This window comes from Lolium rigidum, chromosome 1 (assembly GCF_022539505.1).
Source record: "Lolium rigidum isolate FL_2022 chromosome 1, APGP_CSIRO_Lrig_0.1, whole genome shotgun sequence".
NCBI classification, from domain to species: Eukaryota; Viridiplantae; Streptophyta; class Magnoliopsida; order Poales; family Poaceae; genus Lolium; species Lolium rigidum.
In genome coordinates this window covers 14,594,661-14,617,429 of record NC_061508.1, presented here as the reverse complement: position 1 = coordinate 14,617,429, position 22,769 = coordinate 14,594,661, and positions in this window count along the sequence as shown.

Below are 22,769 nucleotides of genomic sequence, written 5' to 3'. Positions count from 1 at the left end.
CTTTTCCTTTCAGGGCACCGAGTGGGGCTGAAAGGTTTTTAATGAGGCAGGCTCGCGATGCTGCAATATAGTAAAAATATTGGTGATATACAACTTTTTGTTCGACAGGCTCGGGGGCTTGCGACCCGCAGATTCAACAATATATACTCGATCTTTACAATATATAATTCACAAATTATTCGCCTTGGTTCAAACACCTCGCAAGAAATAAACATACATACAGCTACCGAAACACTCGGGGGCTAGAGAAGTGATGGCGTGTATTTCACACGTTCGTTGGGCAACCCCAAGAGGAAGGTATGATGCGCACAGCAGCAAGTTTTCCCTCAGAAAGAAACCAAGGTTTATCGAACCAGGAGGAGCCAAGAAGCATGTTGAAGGTTGATGGCGGCGTCTCAGTAAGGTTTTCCGTATCGTGGTTTTTCCGCCTCAGGGGTTTCGCGACGGAGGCTTTAAGTAGGCGGAAGGGCAGAGTCGGGGGCCAGACGAGGGGGCCACACCATAGGGCGGCGCGGGCCCCCCCTGGGCCGCGCCGCCTTGTGGTGTCGCCACCTCGTGGCCCCACTTCGTGTGTTCTTCGGTCTTCTGGAAGCTCCGTGGAAAAATAGGACCCTGGGTCTTCGTTTCGTCCAATTCCGAGAATATTTCGTTACTAGGATTTCTGAAACCAAAAACAGCCGAAAACAGAAGCTGGCACTTCGGCATCTTGTTAATAGGTTAGTTCCGGAAAATGCACGAATATGACATAAAGTGTGCATAAAACATGTAGGTATCATCAATAATATGGCATAGAACATAAGAAATTATCGATACGTCGGAGACGTATCAAGCATCCCCAAGCTTAGTTACGCTCGTCCCGAGCGAGTAAAACGATAACAAAGATAATTTCTGAAGTGATATGCCATCATAACCTTGATCATACTATTTGTAAACATATGTAGTGGATGCAGCGATCAAAACAATGGTGATGACATGAGTAAACAAGTGAATCATATGGCAAAGACTTTTCATGAATAGTACTTCAAGACAAGTATTAATAAGTCTTGCATAAGAGTTAACTCATAAAGCAATAAATCAAAGTAAAGGTATTGAAGCAACACAAAGGAAGATTAAGTTTCAGCGGTTGCTTTCAACTTGTAACATGTATATCTCATGGATAATTGTCAACATAGAGTAATATAACAAGTACAATATGCAAGTATGTAGGAATCAATGCACGGTTCACACAAGTGTTTGCTTCTTGGGGTGGAGAGAAATAGGTGAACTGACTCAACATAAAAGTAAAGAGAATGGTCCTTCAAAGAGGAAAGCATCGATTGCTATATTTGTGCTAGAGCTTTTATTTTGAAAACATGAAACAATTTTGTCAACGGTAGTAATAAAGCATATGAGTTATGAAAGTTATATCTTACAAGTTGCAAGTCTCATGCATAGTATACTAATAGTGCCCGCACCTTGTCCTAATTAACTTGGACTACCGGATCTTTGCAATGCACATGTTTTGACCAAGTGTCACAATGGGGTACCTCCATGCCGCTCGTACAAAGGTCTAAGGAGAAAGCTCGCATTTTGGATTTCTCGCTTTTGATTATTCTCAACTTAGACATCCATACCGGGACAACATGGACAACAGATAATGGACTCCTCTTTTATGCATAAGCATGTGGCAACAATTATTATTCTCATATGAGATTGAGGATATGTGTCCAAACTGAAACTTCCACCATGAATCATGGCTTTAGTTAGCGGCCCAAAGTTCTTCTCTAACAATATGCATGCTCCAACCATGAAGGTGGTAGATCTCTCTTGCTTCGGACAAGACGGACATGCATAGCAACTCACATGATATCCAACAAAGAATAGTTGATGGCGTCCCCGAAACATGGTTATCGCTCAACAAGCAACTTAATAAGAGATAAAGTGCATAAGTACATATTCAATACTACAATAGTTTTTAAGCTATTTGTCCCATGAGCTATATATTGCAAAGGTGAATGATGGAATTTTAAAGGTAGCACTCAAGCAATTTACTTTGGAATGGCGGATAAATACCATGTAGTAGGTAGGTATGGTGGACACAAATGGCATAGTGGTTGGCTCAAGGATTTTGGATGCATGAGAAGTATTCCCTCTCGATACAAGGTTTAGGCTAGCAAGGTTATTTGAAACAAACACAAGGATGAACAGTACAGCAAAACTCACATAAAAGACATATGGTAAACATTATAAGACTCCATACCGTCTTCCTTGTTGTTCAAAACTCAATACTAGATGTTATCTAGACTCTAGAGAAACCAAATATGCAAACCAAATTAGCAAGCTCTAAGTATTTCTTCATTAATGGGTGCAAAGCATATGATGCAAGAGCTTAAACATGAGCACAACAATTGCCAAGTATCAAATTATCCAAGACATTTTAGAGTTACTACATGTAGCATTTTCCAATTCCAACCATATAACAATTTAACGAAGAAGAAACTTCGCCATGAATACTATGAGTAGAGCCTAAGGACATATTTGTCCATATGCAACAGCGGAGCGTGTCTCTCTCCCATAAAGTGAATGCTAGGATCCATTTTATTCAAACAAAACAAAAAAAACAAAAACAAACCGACGCTCCAAGCAAAGTACATAAGATGTGGCCGAATAAAAATATAGTTTCAGGGGAGGAACCTGATAATGTTGTTGATGAAGAAGGGGATGCCTTGGGCATCCCCAAGCTTAGACGCTTGAGTCTTCTTAATATATGCAGGGGTGAACCACCGGGGCATCCCCAAGCTTAGAGCTTTCACTCTCCTTGATCATATTGCATCATACTCCTCTCTTGATCCTTGAAAACTTCCTCCACACCAAACTCGAAACAACTCATTAGAGGGTTAGTGCATAATAAAAATTCACATGTTCAGAGGTGACACAATCATTCTTAACACTTCTGGACATTGCATAAAGCTACTGGACATTAGTGGATCAAAGAAATTCATCCAACATAGCAAAAGAGGCAATGCGAAATAAAAGACAGAATCTGTCAAAACAGAGCAGTCCGTAAAGATGGATTTTATTAGGCCACCAGACTTGCTCAAACGAAAATGCTCAAATTGAATGAAAGTTGCGTACATATCTGAGGATCATTCTCGTAAATTGGCGTAATTTTATGAGCTACCTACAGGGAGATAGACCCAGATTCGTGACAGCAAAGAAATCTGGAACTCGCGCAGTAATCCAAATCTAGTACTTACTTTTCTATCAAAGACTTTACTTGGCACAACAAAACATAAAACTAAGATAAGGAGAGGTTGCTACAGTAGTAAAAAACTTCCAAGACACAAATATAAAACAAAAATACTGGAGTAAAAACATGGGTTGTCTCCCATAAGCGCTTTTCTTTAACGCCTTTCAGCTAGGCGCAGAAAGTGTATCTCAAGTAACATCGAAGGGTGGTGCACCTACAGCGGGGTTTGGAGTTTTCTCAACCATGCATAGTATATTAGATACATAAGTTTCAGCGTCTCCCTGTTCATTAGTCTTGGGCTTGCTACTCTCATCAAACAAATTTTCAGGAACAAGCCAAGCATAGTTATGTTCTAGTGCATCATTCACAGCTAGGAGTTTACATGGTATTGGTGCTTCGATCTCCCCACCATCATTAGCATTATTAGTGTACCTTATCCTATCCATATCCATTTTTTCAAGGAGACCAACAAAATTAGTATGAGAACCAAGCATATTAAATTTAGCGAAGACTTTTCTAGCCTCTCTTGCTAGACCACCAAATTCTCTAAGAAGGGTTTCTAAAACAAAATCTTTCTTTTCCCCCTCTTCCATATCACCAAGTGTAAGAAACATGTGTTGGATTATAGGATTGAGATTAACAAATTTAGTTTCCAACAAGCGAACTAAAGCAGCAGCAGCAATTTCATAAGTGGGAGCAAGGTCTACCAAGTGTCTATCTTCGAAATCTTCAATGGTACTAACATGGGTGAAAAATTCTTCTATATTGTTCCTCCCAATTATAGACCCTTGTCCTACCGGTATGTTCTTTGCGGTAAAATCAAAAGGAAACATGATGAATCAAGTAAAGTAAATGCAAGTAAACTAATTTTTTTGTGTTTTTGATATAGCAAACAAGATAGCAAATAAAGTAAAGCTAGCAACTAATTTTTTTGTGTTTTGATATAAGTGCAGCAAACAAAGTAGTAAATAAAATAAAGCAAGACAAAAACAAAGTAAAGAGATTGAGAAGTGGAGACTCCCCTTGCAGCGTGTCTTGATCTCCCCGACAACGGCGCCGTGAAAATATGCTTGATGGCGTGTATTTCACACGTTCGTTGGGCAACCCCAAGAGGAAGGTATGATGCGCACAGCAGCAAGTTTTCCCTCAGAAAGAAACCAAGGTTTATCGAACCAGGAGGAGCCAAGAAGCACGTTGAAGGTTGATGGCGGCGTCTCAGTAAGGTTTTCCGTATCGTGGTTTTTCCGCCTCAGGGGTTTCGCGACGGAGGCTTTAAGTAGGCGGAAGGGCAGAGTCGGGGGCCGGACGAGGGGCCACACCATAGGGCGGCGCGGCCCCCCCGGGCCGCGCCGCCTTGTGGTGTCGCCACCTCGTGGCCCCACTTCGTGTGTTCTTCGGTCTTCTGGAAGCTCCGTGGAAAAATAGGACCCTGGGTCTTCGTTTCGTCCAATTCCGAGAATATTTCGTTACTAGGATTTCTGAAACCAAAAACAGCAGAAAACAAGAACTGGCACTTCGGCATCTTGTTAATAGGTTAGTTCCAGAAAATGCACGAATATGACATAAAGTGTGCATAAAACATGTAGGTATCATCAATAATATGGCATAGAACATAAGAAATTATCGATACGTCGGAGACGTATCAAGAAGGAGGAAAAATAAGTAAAAATCGATCTGATTATACATGGCTATCGCAATATACAAGATCTCTCTTTTATTTCAGGAAAAACTCAACAGAAGAAAAAGATCCTCAGTCATCTTTTATGAGGTCATCTATGTTTACCCTTTCACCTTCCGCAGATGCACCCATGGTATCAGCATAATGGTTTTCCGTGAAGAAAGCAGAATCATCCGAAGAAGATCTTCAATCATTTTCTCAGCTACGGGTGTTACCGCGTCATTGATCCTATCGATGTTTCTCCTTCTTTTCCTCAATTTGGCGTGGCAGAGATCAACGATGTTGGACATATCCAACTTCGGGTAGAAGATTTGCAACATGATGAAAGAAATCTAGCACCAGCCATTAATTGGGCCTTCACAAATCCATGGATTCGACGAACACTTTTGAATTTGTCCATCAGATCAGGAAGAGTTTTAGGATGAAGATTCCGAGGAAAGATGGCATTGTAAACCATGGCCAACGTCTTCGTGCAGAAGTCAAGATACTCCCGAACCTGAGCCGGGCGGTCTTGAAATCTGAAAATTCGTCGGGTCCTGATGACCCACAAGTATAGGGGGTGTATCGTAGTATCTTCGATAAGTAAGAATGTCGATCCCAACGAGGAGCAGAAGGTGTTGACAAGCAGTTTCGATGAAGGATTCACTGTAAATGCTCACAGACAAGTATTCGGGGGTTTTGATGTAACAGATGAATAAAGTACGAGTAAGTAAAGTGCGAGAGTAATAATTGCAGCGAGTGGCCCAATCCTTTTTAGCACAAAGGACAAGCCGGTTTGTTTACTTATAATTACCAAACGTTCTCGAGGACACACGGGATTTTAGTCTAGTGCTTTCGCTACATACGGCTAATTAATCTTCATTGTTTTGATAAGTGTTGTGTGGGTGAACCTATGCTAATGTACCGCCCTTCCTAGGACTAATACATACTTGTGATTATACCCCTTGCAAGCATCCGCAACTACAAGAAAGTAATTAAGATAAATCTAACCACAGCCTTAAACTCGAGATCCTCGCTATCCCTCCCGCATCGATATACCAACGGGGGCTCGAGTTCCGTCACTCCGGCAACCCCGCAATTGGCAAACGAGTACAAGATGCATTCCCCTAGGCCCATAAAGGTGAAGTGTCGTGTAGTCGACGTTCACACGACACCACTAGAAGAATAACACCACAACTTAAATATCATAACATTGAATATTACTCAATCATACTTCACTACTAACATTTAGACTTCACCCATGTCCTCAAGAACTAAACGAACTACTCACGAGACATCATATGGAACATGATCAGAGGTGATATGATGATGAATAACAATCTGAACATAAACCTTGGTTCAACGGTTTCACTCAATAGCATCAATAACAAGTAGAAATCAACACCGGGAGAGTTTCCCCTATCAAACAATCAAGATCAAACCCAAATTGTTACAGCGATGACGGCGTGCAGCGGTGGAGACGGCGGTGATGATGATGAAGAAGAAGAAGATGATGATGGAGATGATGTCCAGCTCGATGACGGTGTCGATGGCGTCGATTTCCCCCTCCGGGAGGGAATTTCCCCGGCAGATTTCAGCCTGCCGGAGAGCTCTTTTCTCTCTGGTGTTCTCCGCCCCGCAGAGGCGGCTGTGGCTCTTTTCGATGTACCCCTGGAGCTCAGGTTTTCGGGACGAAGGCGTACGCGAAGAAAAGGAGGCGAGAGGGGGCTGTGGGCCCCCTCCTCACAGGGCGGCACGGCCAGGCCTTGGGCCGCGCCGGCCTATGGGGTGGGCCCCCCTCGGGTCCCCTCGGCTCCCCCTTCTGGCTCCCTTCGTCTTCTGGAAAAATATGATTTTTCATATAATTTCCGTCAATTGTTGATCTTCCGAAATATTGCATTCTGACGGTGCTTTTTCCAGCAGAATCCTAACTCTGGTGCGCGATCCTCCAATAATCATGAAAACATGCAAAATAGATGAAATAACATAAGTATTATCTCCAAATATGAAATATATCAATGAATAACAGCAAATTATGATATAAAATAGTGATGCAAAATGGACGTATCAACTCCCCCAAGCTTAGACTTCGCTTGTCCCCAAGCGAAACTGAACTCGGTAAACAAGACCACATGTTTATGGAGTGAAGAGTCGATAAATAAAATACGGACAAGAAGCATCATATTCATTCACACAAGACATTCTAGTAAACAACTTCCTCATATAATTCAACTTGAAACAAGTAGAAGGCAATCACAAATAAAGGTGCATAAGGAATCATAATTGGTGATGGCAAACTTTGTTCTTGGTCAGAGAACAGTTAACAGATTATACTTATCTATTGAGCAGCGCTCTCATATTAAAGCTTATGGTAAACTTGCATACTCAATCATAGTGATCATTGATAACTTTCAAAGCTATATTCATTCAGATAAAACTTGTACTAAACAAGGAAGAGTAAAAGACATGATGAAGCAAATCACAATATAAAGGTTTGATCACAAAAACTCAAATGCTTGCTTGAGATGGAGGGAAATAGGTTTACTGACTCAACATAAAGTAAAAGACAGGCCCTTCGCAGAGGGAAGCAGGGATTAAATCATGTGCTAGAGATTTTTCAGTTTTGAAATCATATAAAGAGAATAAAAGTAATATTTTGAGAGGTGTTTGTTGTTGTCAACGACTGGTAGCGGGTACTCTAACCCCCTTGCCAAACAGACCTCCAAAGAGCGGCTCCCATGAAGGACGTTATCTCTACCAAGCAAGGTAGATCATCCCTCTTCTCTTTTGTTTACACATGTACTTTAGTTTATTTAAGGATGACACTCCCCCAACCTTTGCTTACACAAGCCATGGCTAACCGAATCCTCGGGTGCCTTCCAACAATCTCATACCATGGAGGAGTGTCTATTGCAAAATTAAGTTGCTTATCAGAGCAAAACATGTGAAGAGAATTATTAATGAAAGTTGATTAGTTGGGGCTGGGAACCCCGTTGCCGGCTCTTTTTGCAAAATTATAGGATAAGTGGATGAAGCCACTAGTCCATTAGTGGAAGCTGCCTAACAAGACTGAAAGATAAAACACCACATACTTCCTCATGAGCCATAAAACATTGACACAAATAAGAAGTAATAAATTTTGAATTGTTTAAAGGTAGCACATGAAGTATTTACTTGGAATGGCAGGAAATACCATGTAGTAGGTAGATATGGTGGACACAAATGGCATAGGTTTGGTTTAAGGGTTTGGATGCACGAGAAGTATTCCCTCTCGGTACAGGTCTTTGGCTAGCAAGGTTAATTAGCAAGCATAAAAGTTGAGGGAAACAAACGAATATACATGTGATAGAAACAATCATGCATCTTCCTTGTAAGCACAAACAATTTTATCTTCATAATAATAAGCTATGAGCTAACAAGAAAGGAAAACAATGAAACGACTATATATATATTTCTATTTTCTACTTAAACCTCAAGGTGTTGTTGCTATTGACCAATGATAAGTTTGCCAAAACCAAATAGATTTACTCAATGCTCCCAAAGTGGTACCAATACTAAAATCAAGATCAATCATATAATAGAAATTTCAAACTAAAATAAGGTGTGCAATATGTAAATGATAAGACTTCTCATTAATATTTCATAACGATAACTCACACCAAGGGATACATAGACAACCAACTAAAGGAGAGATACTTCCACACTGCAACCCATCTTATACGATAATTTCCCTACTCATGATATGACACTACTTGATAGTAAAAAGTAAAAGGTAGTGATGATGTGATACCGCGACACTCCCCCAAGCTTGGAACAAACCAAGGGGATGCCAATACCGATGATGAATCACTCCTTTGGTGATGGTGGTGATGAATTCCCGACAAGCTTCTCCACTTGGCGTTGAACGGGTTTGACACCACTCCGATGCTTGCAATGGTGGTGCGCGGGCGTACTTGCGGAACTTCTTCGACTTCCTCTTCGTCCTCCTTGACTTCTTCCTTCAACTCGGGGTCTTGAATACCTTCCTCCGAAGGCTCCTTGTCCTTGTTGTTGGAGACCATGGTGCTTCTAGATCAAAGACAGATCCTGGCAGAAACAGCTCGAAACAAAACACGTCGAGAAAACGATATACGGACCTCCAGGGGTCCGGGGGATTATATAGCAAAATTTTTCACAACAAACGGAAAGTACCAGGTCGAACCAGAGTCGGAAAGGGGCGACGAGGCGGCCAGCTCATAGGGCGGCGCGGGCCAAGGCCTGGCCGCGCCGGCCTATGGGGGCACGCCCTCGTGCGTCTCCTCCACTCCGTTTCGATCTCGTAATTTTTCATATTTTCCAAAAACAGCAAAAACATTGTTCGGAAAGTAAATCGCGAACTTTTTATTACCTGTACTATTACCTATTCAAAGTTGAGTTCTGGCGGACTGTCAATTTGGCCTTTGATGAAAGCCTCTGGTGTTTCCACTCGAATAACATCAACATCTACATTATAAGAATCACCTGAGATATAATGCTTGAGTCTTTGTCCATTCACCACTCTAGTGGCATTGCCTTGGAGAGAACTAATTTTAATTGCTCCTGAACGATACACCTCCTCAACAACATATGGTCCTTCCCATTTCGAGAGTAATTTCCCTGCAAAGAATCTGAGACGAGACCGATACAATAGGACTTTATCCCCAATATTAAACTCTCTTTTGATAATCCTTCTATCATGCCATTTCTTAACTTTCTCTTTAAAGAGTTTAGCATTTTCATAAGCTTCACTTCTCCATTCATCTAGAGAACTTAATTGCAGCAACCTCTTATTACCGGCTAGTTTAGGATCTTTGTTTAGTTCTCTAACAGCCCAATAAGCTTTGTGCTCTAGTTCTAAAGGTAAATGACAAGCTTTTCCATAAAACATTTTATAAGGTGACATTCCCATGGGATTTTTATAAGCAGTTCTATAAGCCCATAGTGCTTCCTTCAATTTACTAGCCCAATTGTTTCTAGTTTTATTAACAGTCTTTTGCAAGATAGATTTAATTTCTCTATTTGATAGTTCTACTTGCCCACTAGTTTGAGGATGATAAGCGGAAGCAATTCTATGATTAATACCATATTTAGCAAGGGTTTTTCTAAAACCACCATGAATAAAATGAGAACCTCATCTGTCATAATATATCTAGGAACTCCAAATCTAGGAAAAATAATGTCTAAAAGCATTCTTAAAGAGGTCTCACCATCAGCACTTTTTGTAGGTATGGCTTCCACCCATTTAGTAACATAATCAACAGCAACAAGTATATGAGTGTTACCTTCTGAAGAGGGAAAAGGTCCCATGAAGTCAAATCCCCAACAATCAAACGGTTCAATAACAAGAGTATAATTCATAGGCATTTCATTGCGTCCGGAGATATTACCAACCCTTTGACATTCATCACAAGATAAAATAAACTTCCTTGCATCTTTGAAGAGAGTTGGCCAATAAAAACCTGATTGTAGAACCTTTTGCGCGGTTCTATCTCCGGCGTGATGTCCTCCATAAGCACTACCATGACATTTACTCAATATCTCTTGTTGATCATATTCGGGAACACATCTTCGCAGAATACCATCCACTCCTTCTTTATATAAGTGTGGGTCATCCCAAAAATAATGCCTCAAGTCATAAAAGAATTTCCTCCTTTGCTGAGCTGAAAAGGTTGTAGGCAAATACTTGGAAACAATAAAGTTAGCATAATCAGCATACCAAGGGCTGTCTCGCGAGCTCACCTTTATTACAGCCAATTGTTCATTTGGAAAACTATCATTAACAGGAACAGGATCATAAGCAATATTTTCCAATCTAGACAAATTATCAGCAACAAGATTATCAGCACCTTTCCTATCTACAATATGTAAATCAAATTCTTGCAATAGAAGTACCCATCTAATAAGCCTTGGCTTAGCATCTTTCTTTGTCATAAGGTATCTAATTGCAGCATGATCAGTATGAATAGTAACTTTTGAATCAACAATATAAGATCTAAACTTATCACAAGCAAAGACTACAGCTAATAATTCTTTTTCAGTTGTAGCATAATTTCTTTGAGCAGCATCAAGAGTTTTACTAGCATAATGAATAACATTCAGTTTTTTATCTACTCGTTGTCCAAGAACAAGCGCCTACAGAGAAAATCACTAGCATCACACATAATTTCAAATGGTAAATTCCAATCGGGGGTTCAACTATAGGGGCAGTTGTTAAGGCTTTCTTTAGAGTTTCAAAAGCTTCCTTACAATCATCATCAAAAACAAAAGGTACATCTTTTTGAAGAAGATTAGTAAGAGGCTTTGAAATCTTGGAGAAGTCTTTAATAAACCTCCTATAAAACCCAGACATGACCAAGAACACTACGAATACCTTTAACATCCCTAGGATAGGGCATCTTCTCAATGGCTTCAACTTTAGCTCTATCAACTTCAATACCTCTCTCGGAAATTTTATGTCCCAATACAATTCCTTCATTAACCATAAAGTGGCATTTCTCCCAATTAAGAACAAGGTTAGTTTCTTCACATCTCTGCAAAACTTTATCAAGGTTCCGCAAGCAATTATCAAAAGAATTTCCATAGATGGAAAAATCGTCCATGAATACCTCTACAATACTCTCACAAAAGCCATGAAAAATAGCAGACATGCATCTTTGAAAAGTAGCAGGAGCATTACATAAACCAAAAGGCATACGCCTATAAGCATAAGTTCCATAGGGACAAGTGAAGGTGGTTTTCTCTTGATCTTTAGTTTTAACAGCAATTTGTGAAAACCCGAATAACCATCAAGAAAGCAAAAATGAGTATTTTTAGATAACCTTTCTAACATTTGATCAATAAAAGGCAAAGGGTAATGATCTTTCTTAGTAACCTTATTAACTTTTCGATAATCAATGCACATTCTATACCCTACAACTACTCTTTGAGGTATGAGCTCATCATTATTATTAGGCACAACAGTCATTCCTCCTTTCTTAGGAACACAATGCACATGACTAACCCATCTACTATCAGCAATAGGATATATAATACCAGCTTCAAGGAGTCTTAATACCTCATTTCTTACCACATCCTTCATCTTAGGAATTAGACGACGCTGAGGTTCAACAACAGGCTTCGCATCATCTTCCATATTAATGGCGTGTTGGCAAATAGAGGGAGAAATCCCCTTCAAGTCATCAAGAGTGTAGCTAATAGCACCTCGGTGTTTCTTCAATACTTCCAATAACCTTTCTTCTTCAAACTCGAAAGCTTAGAACTAATAATAACATGATATATTTTCTTATCATCAATATGAGCATATTTAAGATTATCAGGCAATGGTTTTAAATCAAAGACAGGATCTTCCTTTGGTGGTGGTGTTGTACCCAGATCTTCCACCGGTAAATCATGCTTAAGAATAGGTTGACGAAGGAAAATTTCATCAAGCTCATCTCTTTCTTCCCTAAAAACTTCACTCTCACTATTCTCCAAATGTTGCTGCAAAGGATTACTAGGAGCAAGAGCAATAGATGCACACTGTTCAACTTTAAAATCACTATTAGGCGAATCAATTTTATAAGGTTTTTTTGGTAAATTTAGAGAAGTTAAACTCATAAGATTCACCAGCAAATTGAGTCAAAATTTTCTCTTTCTTGCAATCTATAATAGCTCCACAAGTATTTAGAAAAGGTCTACCAAAAATGATAGGACAATATTTACTAGCAGCAGAACCAAGTACCAAAAAGTCAGCAGGATATTTAATCTTACCACATAGAACTTCCACATCTCGAACAATACCAATTGGAGAGATAGTTTCTCTATTAGCCAGCCGAATAACCACATCAATATCTTCAAGTTCACAAGAACCAATTTCGTGCATAATCTCCGTGTAAAGCTCATAAGGAATAGCACTAATACTTGCACCAATATCACATAAACCATAATAACAATGATCACCAATTCTAACAGAGAGCATAGGAACACTAGCTTTCCTAGACTTATTAGGATGCGAAACAATATTAGAAGCATCTTCACGAGAAAATAATATGACCATCCTCCACATTTTCAGTCACAAGATCTTTAACAATTGCAACAGCAGGTTCAACTTTTATTTGTTCTTCAGGTTCTATAGGTTTCTTTTCACTTTTATGAACCGCACTATTTATAACAGAGTACCCCTTCATTTTAGCAGGGAAAGGAGTTTTTTCAATATAAGCTTCAGGAATAACATGATCAACAGTTTCCACTACAACACATTTATTTATAGATGAATCAATTTTATCTTTATACGGTTCATGATACTTATCAAAGTTCTTCTTAGGCAATTCATAATGAGAAGCAAAAGCTTTATAAAGATTTGCAGCAACTTGAGAATCAAGACCATAAGTAGCACTCATATTACAAAATTTATCGGTATCCATAAAAGCTTCAATGCATTTATAATCATAATTTATACCTGATTCTCTATCCTTGTCGTTCTCCCATCCTTCAGTATTTTCTTGGATCCGATTAAGAAGGTCCCTTTTAAACTCTTCCTTGTTGCGTGTAAATGATCCGGAACAAGAAGTATCCAGCAAGGTCTTGTCTTGAAAAGAAAGTCTTGCATAGAAATTATCAATAATGATATTACCAAGAAGCTCATGAATGGGGCATTTGAGCATTAAAGACTTCAATCTCCCCCACGCTTGGGCAATACTCTCTCCTTCATGAGGCCAAAAATTATATATGTGATTCCGATCTTTGTGAATCTCACTTGGAGGATAGAACTTAGAATAAAACCGGGGCACAATATCATTCCATTCAAGAGAATCCCCATTATCCGAGTAATTTATACCAATGCGCCGCTTTACCAGACAGCGATATAGAGAATAGTTTCTTCCTCACTTCATCCATAGCAATACCTGCACACTTGAATAAACCGCATAATTCATGTAAGAACAATAAATGATCTCCAGGGTGGACAGTTCCATCCCCTGTATAACGGTTACCCACTACACGTTCAATAATTTTCATAGGTATTTTGTATGGTATCTCTTCCTTACCTGGCGCCTCATCCACTACCTTTGCAGTAGTAGTAGATTTCCCAAATAAACACTCAAGAGAAGATCTCTCCATAATGAATTATAGCAGCAAGCAGAAATAAAATCAGCACAAACAGTAGAAATTTCCCTTACCAATTCCACTTACCAATAGCGCTTCACTCCCCGGCAACGGCGCCTGAAAATAGTCTTGATGACCCACAAGTATAGGGGTGTATCGTAGTATCTTCGATAAGTAAGAATGTCGATCCCAACGAGGAGCGAAGGTGTTGACAAGCAGTTTCGATGAAGGATTCACTGTAAATGCTCACAGACAAGTATTCAGGGGGTTTTGATGTAACATATGAATAAAGTACGAGTAAGTAAAGTGCGAGAGTAATAATTGCAGCGAGTGGCCCAATCCTTTTTAGCACAAAGGACAAGCCGGTTTGTTTACTTATAATTACCAAACGTTCTCGAGGACACACGGGATTTTAGTCTAGTGCTTTCGCTACATACGGCTAATTAATCTTCATTGTTTTGATAAGTGTTGTGTGGGTGAACCTATGCTAATGTACCGCCCTTCCTAGGACTAATACATACTTGTGATTATACCCCTTGCAAGCATCCGCAACTACAAGAAAGTAATTAAGATAAATCTAACCACAGACCTTAAACTCGAGATCCTCGCTATCCCTCCCGCATCGATATACCAACGGGGCTCGGGTTTCGTCACTCCGGCAACCCCGCAATTGGCAAACGAGTACAAGATGCATTCCCCTAGGCCCATAAAGGTGAAGTGTCGTGTAGTCGACGTTCACACGACACCACTAGAAGAATAACACCACAACTTAAATATCATAACATTGAATATTACTCAACCATACTTCACTACTAACATTTAGACTTCACCCATGTCCTCAAGAACTAAACGAACTACTCACGAGACATCATATGGAACATGATCAGAGGTGATATGATGATGAATAACAATCTGAACATAAACCTTGGTTCAACGGTTTCACTCAATAGCATCAATAACAAGTAGAAATCAACACCGGGAGAGTTTCCCCTATCAAACAATCAAGATCAAACCCAAATTGTTACAGCGATGATGGCGTGCAGCGGTGGAGACGGCGGTGATGATGATGAAGAAGAAGAAGATGATGATGATGGAGATGATGTCCAGCTCGATGACGGTGTCGATGGCGTCGATTTCCCCCTCCGGGAGGGAATTTCCCCGGCAGATTTCAGCCTGCCGGAGAGCTCTTTTCTCTCTGGTGTTCTCCGCCCCGCAGAGGCGGCTGTGGCTCTTCGCGACGTACCCCTGGAGCTTAGGTTTTCGGGACGAAGGCGTACGCGAAGAAAAGGAGGCGAGAGGGGGCTGTGGGCCCCCTCCTCACAGGGCGGCGCGGCCAGGCGTTGGGCCGCGCCGGCCTATGGGGTGGGCCCCCCTCGGGTCCCCTCGGCTCCCCCTTCTGGCTCCCTTCGTCTTCTGGAAAAATAGGATTTTTCATATAATTTCCGTCAATTGTTGATCTTCCGAAATATTGCATTCTGACGGCGCTTTTGCCAGCAGAATCCTGACTCTGGTGCGCGATCCTCCAATAATCATGAAACATGCAAAATAGATGAAATAACATAAGTATTATCTCCAAATATGAAATATATCAATGAATAACAGCAAATTATGATATAAAATAGTGATGCAAAATGGACGTATCAGGTCCGATCCGGGGTAGACCAAAAAGTAGCATTGTTTTGCAGTGCAAGTTTAACAAGAACTTCAGATCTCGCATCAACACGTTGATCCTCGGCAGTAGCGTGTAAAAAGGAGCCTATTCAGGGGACATGGGCACAGTGAGGCGTGAAAATAAGAAAATAAGTAGTAAGAGGAGAGTAAAAAGATGAAGCATACCCGCCATATCTAGACTTGCGTCGGTCATCAAGTCAAGCATATACTTTTCTCGAGAAGTAGCTTGTGTGGCCTCGGCAACCGCAGTTTCTTTCAATTCTAAGGCTTCTTGAGCCTACTGAAGAGCTATCTTCTCCCGCTCCGAAGATTTGCGGGATTGATCCATGACAATAATAGATTGCTTCTTCATGGCCTGGAGCTGCTGTCGAAGTTCAGCCAATTCTTGTTGATTCGAGTTAACACATGAGTAATCGTCCAAGAAAACATCGTCAGATATCCGTTTAGAGCGAGATGTGGCAGGAGAAGCAGATGATGGTCCAACAGCCTTAGAGTAATTATCAAATACCAACTGGAAGAAAGAAAAGGTCGACATCAATCACCAAACAAGGATTCCCTCTTTTTCATTCATAAGTCGAAATATTTACATAAGTTGGGATCCATTACAAAGGTTGATTTCCAGTAAGTCGACAAAAGCAGTCGCACATCATAAAGATATCGACAACTACCAAAAGAAAAAAATGGAGGGATAGGTTGGTCTACTTGACCTCCGGCTTGGCAGTTGGAAGAAGCAGCTGGTTTGTGCCCCAAGAAGGAGAGGATCTTCTTAGAGTGAGGCTTCGCAGCCTTCACCAAAGACTTCCACTTCTCCTTGTTTATTCCCTCAGTTTCTCCAGCTTTCGCCCAGTCGACATTTTGGTGACTTTCAGCAACCAGGGCTATGGTTCCTTAGACTCCAACCTTCAAATTTTCTTGCCGAAAAGCCAATCCAAGGTCTTCCTGGGGAAGGAAGCGACTAGCAAGCTCAGAGAAAATATTCGGTTGCGTTTTCTTGGGGAAGAAGTAAGGGAAAAGGCGCGTGAACGCGGCCCACGCATCGGCAATGTTGTTGCGCGCCAGATCCCTATGAAGCTCGAGGATTGAGAGGGTGTCGAGAAGACGATCCTCCTCAGCTTCGTGAAGGGTGAAATCTTCACCCATTTTTCCTGCTGGAACAAAATTTAACTTCATCAAAATACGCAGAGAGCCGATCCTAGAAGAAGCATGGAAAATAAGAGCAAGAAACTTACTAACAAACCGCCGATTCTGAGACTCTAAGCGACCTATGATGGCGTCTTCATGCGCAATCTGTTGAGTCACCTTGTTGCTTAAAGCATTCTCAGCATGATGGAGCCTCTTGCGAAGATCTTCAATAGAAGCAGCATCCTGTTCAGCTTTCTCGCGAGCCTTTTCGCTTTTCTCAAGCTTAATAGCGAGATCATTAGCACGTTCGTTGGATTTGTCGAGAGCCTCTAGCAAAAGGAGATGATGCAAGAATTTGAAGTCAAAATACAACACAGACTAGCCTGGAAAACCAAAAATATCTTAACCGCAGAAAGCAAGCTTTACCTCTCAAATCTTCGGCAGTATCACGATAACCAATAAATTGGGTGCCGAGATTGATGAGATGTTTCATCAGAGGCTACAAAAAGAAAGTCGAGAGGCAAGTTCAGAATGGAAAAACTCGACAAATGGTAAAAGATAAGACTGACAAAGCAAAATAGCCGCAAGAATACTTACATCATCCAGGGGAGGAGTCGTTGAACTCCCAGCCAAAACGTCGTAGCTCTCGCCAAGCCCAATCCTTGGTCTCTTCGGCGAAGGGGCTCGGGGGCTGGCGATAGGAGTCGACATTTCCACATCTTGATGAGGAGGAGGCGAAGGTTCTTCAGCAGCACGGCGTGCTTCACAAAGAACCACGGTATTTGACGTGCTCGTTGGAGCCGTCACATTAGCCGCGGGTTCCTCTTCTTCTTCTTCGCCACTGTCAACAAAGAAACGTGAGAATACTCACAAGAATTGCGCAAAAGTAAGAAACATCGTAACTTAAGAGCTAATGATAGCGTCGTATTAAGGACAGAAGGTACCCTCATCTTCAGGAGAAGTTTCTTCGGCGGGTGACCCACTGGGTTTGGAGGTGCCGGAATCTTCGACTTCATCCCTTTTCCTTTTGTTCCTCGGAGAAACAACGGAAGGAGGAGAGCGCACTGATTCAGAAGCTTCTGAGTCAGTTTCTTTTTCGGAGGAAGCCGACGGTTCGCTCATCTACCTCTCGACCTTCAAGAAGGGGGGGAAGAGAAGATAGGACTCGATGGTTCTGTAGAATGAAAAGCAACACCAAGGGAAAAGTAAGGAAGTGAGACATCAGTCGAAAAATAGAAATACAACCCGAGAGAGAAGTTACTTACTTCGGGAAGCGCGTGGCTGCCACTATACGGCTCCACGCGACAAGAGGCTGGAACCTCCTGTTTCTTGCTCAGTGAAGAAAAACGTCAAACAAGCCTCTCCAAGTCCTTCACAGAAAGGTCCTTGGATACGCGGTCAACATCTTCCTCGCCAACATACATCCATAGGGGGTTCTTGCGAGCCTGTAGAGGCTGCACCCTAATCCTAAGGAAGTGAGCAGTGATTTGAACACCCGACAGTTCTTTACCACGGGTGTTCTGAAGCTCATGGATGCGCTTCATCAGAGCATTTGTCACCGTTTTCTCTTCGTCGGTAGCTTCGGCGTCCCATGAGCGGCGCCGGAGGATTTTCGCGGCACCATCAAAAGGAGCTAAGTTGTACTCCTGCGAGCCGACGTGCTCCTCTTGGACGTATAATCATCTCCGGCGCCATCCTTGAACGGAGTCGGGGAATTTGACGTTGAAGTAGTCCACTTCGGGTCGGACGCAGATGACAACGCCGCCCACGTTGTAGGCGACATTGCGAGAGCTGTTGCACCAGAGGTAAAAGATGCGTTTCCACAGGCCCCAATGAGGATGGGTCCCGAGAAAGCATTCGCATAGGATGGAGTGGGCGTCAGCTGGTGTAGCTGAATCCCATAGACAAAGAGAAGTCCACGAAGAAACTCGTGAATGGGGGTGGAAAGGCCGCGAATGAGGTGGTCGATGAAGGTTACCCGATATCCAATGTGGGGCGTTGGGAAACTTTCATCGCTAGGGAAGATTAGTGCTTCCTCCTTCTTTAGCAGCCCCAATGTCTTGAGGGTCTTCAGATCTTGGTTGGAGATCTTGGATCTCTCCCAACCAGAAATCTCCGTAGGCTCCATCGATGGATTGGTTCCTGGAGCGGTGTGCTTGGTGAGCTTCGTGCGCGGTGGCATCAAAGCGAGCGTTGGGGGAGAACGGAGGAGAGCAAGAGCGCAAGAGCTTTGGATCAACAATGGTGATTTTGGAGAGAGAAAGGAAAGGTGAGCAGCACAGCGAAGGGGATGAATGAGGACGAAGGGAGAAACTTATAGCAAGTCATCGAACCGTCGCGCCGTTGGATAAAAGAAAAAATATCTTGTGCCCTACACGCGTCTACAGGGGAAAAAATGTATATTCACTATGATGTTACTGGACAGGCGTTACAGCGCGCGTGCCGGAAAAAGCGGAGGACGTGTGCCCCCCACTCTCGCGACGTGTCAAGGGTGCAGATGTTTGGACCCACATATCAGAGACATGATAGGACTCGCACCTTCCCAATACAGAGTTCGTGGCTATCGTCAGCATTGACGTCGCCATCGGGAAATCATGAGTGGTTGATTCAAAATAGCGGCAGGGAACTGTCGATGATTCAAATAAGATAACTTCGAGAGCCTTTGATCAAATACAAGTATTTGTTCAAATGCTCGGGGGCTACTCTTATCAGAAGTTTTATGTATACTTCTGATAAGAGGATAGCATGAAGGACATAAGTATATGGTTGTTTAACGAAGATAAAAAGTTGAGCCTACAGTCAAGTATAAATACTCGACTGTAGCCTCGGGGGCTATTCCCATCGGTAGCGCTGGTCGCGCACCCGATAAAAAAAGGGGAGGAGCAGAAGGGAATATTTTTTAAGTTGAGCCTACAGCCAAGTATAAATACTCGATTGTAGCCTCGGGGGCTACTCCCATCGGGAGCGCTGGTCGCGCACCCGATAATTTGTGCTGAGGAGAATGGTTGATAAAATTCGAGGAGTATGATTGTCGCCGTACATTTTCGAGTTACACATAACTCTTCATATACTCCCATCGGGAGCGCCAAGATATTATCGTTAATTGACTAGACAAAATTGGCTATTCCAACAGCCATTAAAGGTACTCGACAATATATTCCTGGAGCACGTCCGCCGCGATAAAACCTCAGGACATCGTAAAACTTTACGAAGGTAAGACCCCAGGTTCTGTCCTGAGTTGCGTGGTATCGCGCCCGAATGCGCTCTACTATTTTTTTCTGTATCAACAGATACGAAGAAATATTCCTAGCGGACGCGCTATGGATTTTATAAACATGACTCGAGTTCGATTCATGAGTAAGTCCTGAAGCGGCACATATCGAATTACGCCAGTATCTCGAGGTCATGTCCAGGGACTTGATCTTGAAGTAGGTTTTTGCAGGTTTGCCACAAGAGCAGTTAACTGGTACCTGATCCGTCAGATGAACCAGCCCCATCTACCATTATCCCTGCGCAATATATATGTGTCACAAAATAATTATTTGTAAATGACTCGAAGAATTTATGGGCGAATTGTACGATGGAGATTTTACTCGACTTTACGATTCAAGCAAAATCTCGGGGACTACTGACATAGGCATCCCAGATGGGCCTGCCGAAGATAGTACCTGGGGTTTACTGAAAGCCCGTCACCCGAAGTTTATGAAGCCCGGAAGCCCATTGAAGCATTGTCTATGGAGAAGTAGAGATAGATTAGGAATAGAGACTTGTAATTTTACGGGACGGATTCAAAGAGCCTCCTGGCAATTGTAACTTGTGTAATACGAAACCCTCGGCTCCGCCTCCTATATAAGGGGGAGTCGAGGGACAAAGGAATCAATCAATATCATTATCAACTCAACCCTAGTTTTTAACAGTCGAGCACCTTTTCGGCTGAAACCTTCGAGATCTACTTGCCCTCTACTTCCGCGAAACCCAAGTCTACAACTTGTAGGCATTGACAAGTTAATACTTTGTTAGGCGGCTCGGAGTGGGAGTGGGAGGAGGAGGTGGGCGGGCTTGGGCTCTGGTTGTAGAGCACGGAGGTAGGCTCCGACGACTTGTCGTTGACGCGCTTGCCGCCGATGTTGTCGAGGGTGGTGCATGACATGGTGGAGCCGGTGGTGATCATAAGGAAGGAAGAGAGAGCGGTGGAGTGAAGAGGAGGTGTATGTGCGTGCGTGCGCCGTGCGGTGGTGTGGCGTTGCGTGTGGGCGTGTATGGCCATGCACTGCTGCTCCTTTCTTTACCTCGATTTTTCTGTCTCTTTTGTGCACTCCCACCTCCCACTATGGATGGATGGAGATCACCTCAGCTGGATCTGGGACCTCACCTCTCCTCTCCCGAGTCAGTGAGTGAGTGGTTTTTTCAAGATAATCGCATGGTCGGTCATAAAACTTACCTCACTTTAGTCACAAAACTTCAGAATAGGAGTCCGCTGGTCACTCAGGATTATTTTATGAGCAAACTGGTCACTCCCGTCATGACACCGTTAGCCAAGATGACGTGGCACGTTGACTGGAGACGATGTGCTATTTTTTTGCGAAAACAACCCCGCCGAATTCAAAAAATCATATTTTATCTATTTCTCTCTTTATCTTTCTAGCGAATGGGCCCTACCTACCAGAGTTTCATTATTTGCATAAAACAATTCTGGATTCGGCAAGCAGCTCTCCTGCCGAGCATGGATTCGGCGGAGGAGAGCGCGCAGGGCTGCGTGACCTAACACGTTCAAAGGAGGGACGCATGGAAACCTAGTGGTGGCGGAGCCGCTAACAAAATGTCGCCAAAGCGACACCGGAGACGAAGCCGAGCGGCAGCACAAGGAGGCACATGACCTGACGTCACTACATGAAGCAACTCCGATTGAGGGAGGGTACTAGACAACCTGGAACTCACCAAAGCGCGTTGCTAGCGCCAGGGACGATGGAGGAGCCAGAACTGACAACTTCGATGGTCACCGATGTCGAAGACGACACATGCTCAATTCGGGCGATTCGGAGCTTCCGGGCTAGCCCGGCTTGGTGAGAGGATGCAGAAGTAGCAGAGAGGCTTGGAAGCGTCTCGTTGGAGCTCGGGAGAAGTGTAGCAGCAGGGCTAAGCAACGGGGCCAAGCGGCGGCTAGAGCTAGGGTTTGGGGAGCTCGCAGCTTGCAGCAGGAACCATCTACCGAAGACGAGGAAGACATGCAAGCCTCATGGCGAGGGTCGCGGTCATCAGCTCATCGTCGAGGGCACTGTGTTAGAGGGCGCGGCCAGGACGCTCCAATGTGCTAGGACGGGGAAGAACATGCACCTGACCAGTGGGAACCACTAGCCAGCGAGAGGGACGAGAGAGACGTGAGATTAAGAGGACTATCTTGATTGTTTAGGTTTTTTTTTTTTGCAAAAGAACATCCTAACATGGTCAACAGACGATCAACGTGCTACTTAACAGAAAGTGACCAATTTGCTCATAAAACAGTCCCAAGTGACCAGCGGACTTCTCTTCTGAAGTTTGTGACTAAAGTGCTCATCTCTGGTAAGTTTTGTGACCAACCATGCGATTATCTCTTTTTTAACAAATAATTTTCAATCCATGCCAGGCAGATATATTACAGATTAAAATTAATAATATAATTAATTTCTAATATGAATCCAATGATAATAATCGTTAACTCCGGTACCCTCTTTATTCATAACACAATGTGTTGTGGGTTTAGTCAAAATCCAATATTTTAAAGTTTATAACCAAATAAATAGGAAAAATATTTATATCTACAGGGTTCCGAGCGGTCAAAAATACGTCTGGGATCAGGCCCAGCGGCCCGACACATAGTAACCGGGCTGTCCGCGGAGATGCAAACACGGCTCAATATGCGCCTCAGAGCGTCCTCCTTTTCTTACCCATCCCGCACATCAGGGACATCGTATCGACCACACAGATTTGCTTGCTCTTCCCCTTCTTTCCCGC